Source organism: Dipodomys merriami, unplaced genomic scaffold (assembly GCF_024711535.1).
Source record: "Dipodomys merriami isolate MVZ:Mamm:240054 unplaced genomic scaffold, mDipMer1.0.p SCAF_169, whole genome shotgun sequence".
NCBI lineage: Eukaryota > Metazoa > Chordata > Mammalia > Rodentia > Heteromyidae > Dipodomys > Dipodomys merriami.
In genome coordinates, this window is record NW_027203037.1 from 988144 (window position 1) to 997166 (window position 9023).

The following is a 9023-nucleotide window of genomic DNA, read 5'->3' on the forward strand; positions in this document are numbered from 1 at the left end:
CAAACATATACTATTCCATCTTTCTGCAATAATATCTTTGCATTAGTAATTAGTAATTTCCTGGATACTGTGTTGTTTATTTCAGAATTTCATGATTATTTTTACTACTGGCATAATTAATGCCATTGACAAAAGAACTCAATAAATTAGATGTAGTCAAAATTTTCTACCTTATATATCTTGAAGCACGAACAAACCTAATTTATTCTTGTTTGGGTTATAAATTTGTGGCGTATATTGTTATACATCTATAGTTTATTTTTATTATATTTTATTTATCTATTCATTATTTGTTTTTGTTTAATTAATTTATTTATTTTATTTGATAGTTTTGAAAATATTTTATTTGAATAGTTGAAGAAAGGAGTTGCCATTCAATGAAGTAGTTTGTGAATACAATGCATCTTGATCACTTTAATCCCTTTTTAACATTTCCACTCATCTCTCCAAACCGCTTATTCTCTGATTTTTTCTTAATTTTGTGGAATATGCATTGAGGTTTTTTTTTTTTTACTTGCTCCTGCTTTCCACCAATTTGCTATATTCTATGTCTACTTTCATGGTAGAACACTTTAATTTTATGCCTAGCAGGAGAGACTGTTCAATTCCCAAATTCCAGAACATTTATTTATTTTTACCTTTGTTAGTTAAAGATTATCTAGTATTCCATTTAAAAATCATTTTATGTGTAATTGAAATATGTTATATTTGTTAACTTAATTCTATAAAATTTAGGGATTCTTTGTATTTTGAAAGTATATTCGATCATTATCACCTTGGAATACTCTCAAATATTCATCATTCACAAGGAAATTTTATACCTGTCTGCAGCTCTTCTGAATTCTCCTTAGACTTCCAACCCCAAAGAAACTAATGTTATGTCTCATTTTGATAATTCCAAAATTTCATGAAAATCAAATCATTTTATGTGTTATTTTGTGTCTGGTTCTTTCTATCTAGCCTGTTGTCAGTGTTTCCACTAATATCAATTCTCCATTTCTCTTTTTTACTTGAAAATGGGCTATTTCGTGAGTATATGTTTTGTGATCTGTTTTACTATTGGTCAGCCTGAAATTTTTTTTTTCAATTATTTTGCTGTCATAGATAATGTTGCTGTGATGATACACAAGTATTTAACTTAAGTGTATAAAAACTATAGGCAAACTTTCTAGACTGTACAAAGTTTCTAGGCTGTTTGGTGTTTCTGTAACTAACTTTGTGAGGAACTTTTACACACTAATTTCCAAGATGAATGTGCTATTTTACAATGTATGAGAGCTTTGATTTCTTTACGTCCTTGTCAAACCTACTAATGCACATCTTCTTTAACCCATTCTGGTGAGTATCAAATGACATATCATTTCTATTTTATAAGTGATTTTACATGTGCTAATGCTATTAACCTCCTTTTGTCTGTTTGCACATTGTTCGATTAAGAAATTTCAAGTCAAATTCTTTGTACATTAATTGAGTTACTGGTCCATTTTTTCCCTTGTTCTCCAATTCTTTTCTTTTGGAATAGGAATGCTTACAACATGTTATTATATATTGAAAATAGGGTGCTCCTCATCCTAACTGTCATCCTCTTCCTCCTCTTCTTCTTTCTCTTCTTTCTCCTTCTTGTTCGTCTTTCTCTACTTCTTTTTTCTCCTCTTCCTCTTCTTCCTTCCTCTTACTCTACCTGTCTGGCTCCTCTTCTTCTTCTTCTCTTCCTCTCTTCTTCTTTCTTGTACCAAAGCTTCATACTGTCCTAGTAAGCACTCTACCACTTAAAACTGGACCATTATAGTTTGTTTCTCACATAGAATCTATTGCTTTTACTCAGGCTTCCCTAGAATTGTGGTCCTCCTGTCTTCAGTCCGAGTAGATTTAATTAAAGGCATGTGCCTTTATATTTGGCATATAATTGGTTTTGCTTTTTTTTAAAAAAAAATATTATTTACTTTTTTTGTTGTTGGTCATGGGGCCTGAACTTGGCCTGGGCACAGTCCCTCAGCATTTCAGCTCAAGCTATCACTTTACCACTTGAGCCACAGTGCCCATTCCAGCTTTTTCTGCTTATGTGGTGCTGAGGAATTGAACCCAGGGCCTCATGCATACAAGGCAAGCACTCTACCACTGAGCCACCTTTCCAGCCCTATTTTGCTTTATTTTCATGGCAACTCTCAAATAAAAATTTTCTTTAAGTCTCTGTGGACATTTTGAACCTGGAATTTTGAATGATGTTGGAAGTCAAAGCTACAAAGAGTTTTGGAGAGAGGCAATGCATTCTGTTACCTCTCCTTTTATGCTAGTGTCAAAAGATGAATGTAGGCCTTTTGGAAACAAAAATGGAACGTTTTTGGATCAGGAGATGTGTTTGGGTGCTGTGTTCAAATGAAATGGTTAAGTCATATTGTCACTTTGATTGGATTGAAAAATATGCAGGAGAGCAATACCATACTCAACTAGGTGTATGGGGGACTGAGTTCCCAGAGAAGTTTAGCGAAGTGGAAAACTGTCGCTACCGCCTCGACCAGCAAGGAAGACGTGACACCGGACTCTTCTCTCTGCAGTTTATTCAGGACCTTTTAGTAATCTTCTGACCCCCACCCCGGGGAGCAATCCCCACAGCCTTAAGTACCCGCTGGGTAGCCAACACTGATACGCCACGTGGGAACCACCAATAGGTTCAGGTATGCGGAAGCAAGGCAGATTCTTTGCCTTAGCCATGTAAGGAGTTGTTTACCATGAGAGCACTGGCCATCGAGAAGGCGGAGGGCGGAAGCCGGCGCCACCTTCCAGGTGCGGCCTCTCGCAGCTCTCTACAGTTCCCCCTTTTTTGTTTAAAGAACACAGATGAGAACAGAGGTCTGATCCCTGTTGTGCAATGCAAGGACTGCATACAAGCCTTCTCCCAGAGGGTACCTTCTCTAGGGATGACTCAGCCTGTCCATTGATTCGTTTTGTTTTTCACAAGGACGGGAAAAGGCGAATCGAACCCGTGTGCAATCAAACATGCTCTCCTCGAGGGCAAAACTCATGCCTCTCGACTGCAGTACTTTGGCTTTGCAATCTGTGTTCATTGTTTTAGGGTGGCAAGCCACGCTTGGGGGGACTGACCTGCTCCATTGACTGTAAAGGCTTGGATAATCATGGCTGCACTGCGACGCTGAGAACCTCTAATTTGGCAAATGCACCACAGACATACCAAGGAGGCTAACACCAGAAGGCCTGTCAGGGCTCCTAAACCCGCCCATTCCTTAAGATGATTCATAGCAGCGGAGATCCATGAAGATAACCCCTCCGCCAATCCGGCATCCACTCGGGTCGAGTTCACCATGACGATGGCAACCCTGAGCTGTTCCATCAGGCTGTCGAACTCCCCAGTTCAATTACCTAAAAGATAACTAGACAACTGTTTAGACAAATTTGCAGCATTTTTTAAATAGGTTTTTTCCTGGGCCTGAACTCTGGGCCTGGGCGCTGTCCCTCAGCTCTTCAGCTCAAGACTAGCGCCCTACCACTTGAGCCACAGCGCCACTTCCGGCTTTTTTCTCTTCTTTTTGCTTATATGGTACTGGGGAATCGAACCCAGGTCCTTATGCATGCAAGGCAATCACTCTACCACTGAGCCACCTTACCAGCCCCATTCTCCTGGGTTAATTGCACCACAGCAGCAGCTAATCCAGCATTAGTTAGTGGTCCGCCCAGCTCTCTGCAAACTTTCATCCATGCTTCTAGTCCCCTATTCTTATATGGGGTTATGGCGGCTCTGCATTCCTTAGTGCACTGCTCGTAAACAAGCTGTTTAATTAATGGCATGGCTGCGTCTGGGTCACCAAAAATTCTGCCAGCGGCCTCGACCATATGGGCAACAAAGTCCGAAAACGGCTCCATAGAGCCCTCGCCTTTATTTGGTAAGGCCTTCCATGCCTTTATGCCAATTTTATTGATTTGTTCATAAACTTGAACCGGGTAGCCTATCTGCTGATTGGCGAATCCCCCCTGTCCAAGCAGCATATCTCTGTCCCAAGCTGGGTTTCCCCCAGCCTGATTGGCCGCAGCCTCTTCACTAGCAAATTCAATCAAAAAGGCCTTCCAATCTAAATACTTACCTGGGCTCAAACAAGCTCGTGTGAGCCCACTCCAATCACTGGGTGTCATGCAATGTCTGTTTAGGGCCTCCACCTGGGCTACAGTAAAGGAGGCTGTGATTCCGTATGTCCGCACAGACTCAGCTAAAGATTTTATAACCTTAAAATCTAAGGGTTCATGATACCGCTGTCCCTGTGGATCCTGAAATATTGGACAGGCTAGATGTAACTCGGTTCTGACAGCTTTCCACATGCCTGGGCTGAAAGAACAGCCAGGGCTGCCACTTCCGGGGTCCTCCACATAGAGCGGAGGGGCCAAAGGTATGGGGCGGTGCACGGAGGGCGTGCATTCGTCTTTATCTGGGTCCTCTCTCTCCTTCCCTTTCCTCCTCTTTCTTATCTTTGTTTTTTCTATTTGTTCTATGAGTGATTGTAGTTCCTCTGAGTCTGTAGACTCAGAGGTCTCTAGTTCGGCAAAATCGGGGTATAACCACCCCCTGCTCTCCTCCTTTTTGCTGTCTGCCCTTTCTGATCTTTCTTCCTGCAGCATTTCTAGGGCGGCCTGACCATTCTCTACCACCTCACTGCAACGCTGTTCCTCGAGACAGCCTCTTATCAGTTTCCATATTGGCCTCACTCCGCTCTTAAGCGTTCCTTGTTCAGAGGCAAAATCTACGTCCCTCCCTAGTTTCTCCCAAGAGGCCACTGTGAGGCTTCCAGAGACAGCGAACCACGGGGCAACGATGTCACATTCATTCAAAAATCTCTCTAAAGTACTCTTTTTTATTTTTAACTTTTTTGAGTGCAGTAGCTCATTGAGAGCCAAAAAAATTGGGCGCGAAGAAGAAGCGCCATGTATTAAACATTTAAAGCTGGTAAACAAACTTTTACTTTCACTTTTGGCTACTCTACTGACTAGCCCCGGGTTCTCGCTCTCTTTCCCTATCTACCAAGAAGAGCAAAAATCCCCCCCCCCCCGCTCTTATCGTGGATTCCCCTTTTACCGGGAACTTACTCCCCGCTCTTGTCGCGGATTCCCCTTTTACCTGGGGACTTACCCCCGCTTTTGTCGCGGATTCCCCTTTTACCTGGGGACTTACCCTCGCCTTTGTCGCAGATTCCCCTTTTACCTGGGAACTTACCAGTGCACCACCCTGACCACAGAGAGTTCTGAGTCCTCGTTGGGGTTATGGCTGAGTTCCCCGTACGGGCCGCCACGTGTTGCTACCGCCTAGACCAGCAAGGAAGACGCGACACCAGACTCTTCTCTCTGCAGTTTATTCAGGACCTTTTAGTAATCTTCTGACCCCCACCCCGGGGAGCAATCCCCACAGCCTTAAGTACCCTCTGGGTAGCCAACCCTGATACGCCACGTGGGAACCACCAATAGGTTCAGGTACGCAGAAGCAAGCCAAATTCTTTGCCTTAGCCATGTAAGGAGTTGTTTACCATGAGAGCACTCGCCATTGGGAAGGCGGAGGGCGGAAGCCGGCGCCACCTTCCAGGTGCGGCCTCTCGCAGCTCTCTACAGAAAACACATGCTGATTGTGTACTATCCTCAAGTCTGAGAACTTAGAATCAAAGGAGGGAAAATGAGAAACACACTTATTCAAGAGTTCTCTCTCTGCTCACAAATCACCATAATGTGTTACTTATTTCCTTGTCTTGGCCATTTTCTCTCAACCAAGATCAACTAAAACTAAACCATGAAGCAACATAGCCTTCCCTTCTTTAACTGGTTTTGCATAGGTTATTTCTCAGTGATGAGAGTCTAACACATTGCTGAATTTAAAAATTGATTAATAAACTACTTGAACTAAGTGATTAGAATTTACTTAGTTAAAGTGATGAAAATTGACATGCAATTTTAGAGAATAATGACTGCCACAGTTGTGCATCAAAACTTTGTGAGGATAGAAATTTATAATAAATTACTCGGAGGAATTTTCTGGGAATAAAATTATTGCCATGTTTTTTAAAACAGAAAAGGTAGGAATAATTTTGAGAATCTAATTTAAGTCCACTTGTTGAACTTTGAGAAAACAAGGACAAAGCTATTTTAATTAGAAAAAGTGTGTTATCTATTAAAGCTATATCAAAAGCTTTTTTAAATGAAATTCATGTAAATAGGATCTCAGATCAAAAGACACCAATTAAGAGCTTTAGTATTCATACAAGTATGAGATAATTAGGACTAAGTCTAATGCTGTTAGTATAAATAGGAAGAGATGAGAAATTGATATAAAGAACACTGAAGGAATACAAAATTTTTATTTTCATCTTTATCAAAATCTATTTTTTATATTTATGTACTATATATTCTATATTAACATCTATATGTGTGTGTACACACACACACACACACACACACACACATATATATATATATATATATATATATATATATATATATGCATTCACAAGCCTCATGAGTGACAAAAAACCAACCAACAAAAAAAACATGAGGAATATAGTGAAAAAAAACATGAATTCAGATATCAAAATTGGTGTGGTGGGGTCAAGGGGAAAGACTAGACAAATGAAGAGGAAAAGGGGAAGAAAATGCAGGCAAGAGTCTAGTGTATAGCCTACAAAACAGAAGGGGATGGTAGAAGAAAGACTGGTGACAGTGTTTAAAGAGGTAACACTGATCAAGGCATGTTGTGTTCGTAAGCTGCTTTGTTAACTGCCAATGCCTTTGTCCAATTACTTAATGATAAGAATAAAAAAAATCACAATAAATTACAACTTTTAGCCAGTTACCTGTGGCTCATAACTATAAATCTAGCTAATCAGGCAGCTGATATTTTGAAGCCAGTCCTAGTAGGAAAGTCCTTAAGATGGTTATCTCCAATTAACAAGTATAAAGCCGGAAGTGGAATTTTGGCTTAAGTATTTGACCACCAGTATCAAGTGGAAAAGCCAAGAGAGAGCATGAGGTCCTGAGTTCAAACCCTGGGGCTGCTCCCCCCATGTAACACTTAAGTAAAAATCTCTTTAGACAAAATATTTAAGGATAAATTTGCATTTTTTATGAGAAAGGCTGACAATTGATATTACTTCTCTAAATTCTGTAAGCAATCATTTGTTAAGGCTAGTTGGTATTTTAATTAATGAGTTGAAATTTTGAGGTTAGAATTTTATAAACCTACACAATACTGGATTATGTAGGAATGACTCCATTTCAATTTCTTTCCTTTCTTTTTCTTATTTATTTTTTGTTTATTGTATATTCATTTATTGACATGTCTTAGGGCTGGAAGTCTGGGCCTGGGCTCTGTGTCTGAGCTCTATTACTTGAGACACAGCTCCATTTCCGGCTTTTTTGATGGTTCCTTCGAGATAAGAGTATCATAACAGATTTTCTTGCTAAGGCTGGCTTTGAACCTCTATTCCCAAATCTCAGCCTCCTGAGATAGCGAGAATTACAGGCATGTGCAACCAGCACCTGTCTTTCAATTTCAATTAGTAAAAATATTAAATGGTAGAGTGGTAAAGTATCACAGTAAAAATCTTAAATTTATTTTGAAAATTTCTTTATATAATCTTATTTCTTAAGATGAAATACTTCACATTTTAAGTAATTTGTTGTAGGTTAAATCAGATTATTCAAATCATGTTTCTATCCTTTAATGTTATAGATTACTATCTAATTATGAATTTAGATGATCAGCAAAGCTTACTAGATATTCAAGTAACTATTCTCTGTATGTTGTATGTTTTTCTTAGTTTGTTACAAATATATGGTATAATTCACTACATTTTATTCAAATGAGTTTTGTTGGCATATAATTAAAAATAACCTATAATAAAGTCACTACAAAGAAGGCAACTCTGCTGCACAAATGCAATATTGTGTGATAAAGAACATAAGGTGCGCACAATCAAACCAGTAAGAAGTTAAACATATATATTAGAGTGTGTGTTTGTGTGTGTTTACATATGTAATTTTTTAAAATAAAATTTTTATTGTGAAAATACTGTAGAAAGGGGTTACAATCACATGAGCAAGGTAATGAGTACATTTCTTATCAAGCACTATTGCCTCCACCTTTGTTTGTTTTTCCTCTATCATCCTTTCCCTCATATCTCCACAACTACATTTCCCCCTACTCTCTACCCCCTGCTCATTACCATTCCCCCCTCCACAAAAAAACAGTTTGTTTTTTTCCTTCCCCTCCACAAATTATACCAACATCAAATACAGTGAAAATAGGGATTATACCATGGGGGAAGGACAGACAAATCAACAAAAAATTCACCCTATAACTATGTTAGAAACAATAGCAAGAAAGAGAAACCACTTGAGTCCTTATCTTGGGGTTTGTTTTGTCTAACATCAAGCTATCTGATCTTTTCTGCTTGTTTCAGCCATTTCAAATAAGGGAAACCATGGAACCTATGTTTCTTTGGGCCTGGCTTACTTCACTTAATATAAGTTTTTCCAAGCCTTTCCATTTCCTAACAAATGGGGGAATGTCATTCTTTCTGATGGAGGCATAAAATACATTGTGTATATATACCACATTTTCTTGATCCATTCATCTACTGAGGGGCATCTGGGTTGGTTCCATATCTTAGCTATGGTAAATACTGCTGCAATAAACATAGTTGTGCTGGTTGCTTTAGTGTGGTCTTGTTTGTGATCATTTGGGGAAATACCCAAAAGTGGGATTGCTTGGTCATAGGGGAGCTCTTTGTGGAGTCTTTTGAGGAACCTCCATACTAATGAAAGACCCTAGCCCCCTAGGATAGTTTCGTCAACGGGAGGGCGCCCCAGAAAACTCAGACTCCAGGCAGGGAGATGCAAAAAGCAAGAGGAGTTTATTTGACGTTTGCGCAAACGGACTCTCTGTCCCGAGCAGACAGGGAGCCCTGAGCAGCGGTTACAAGCCTTCTTTTAAAGGCAAAAACCACAAGATTAATGCATAACACAAAGCATCCCAT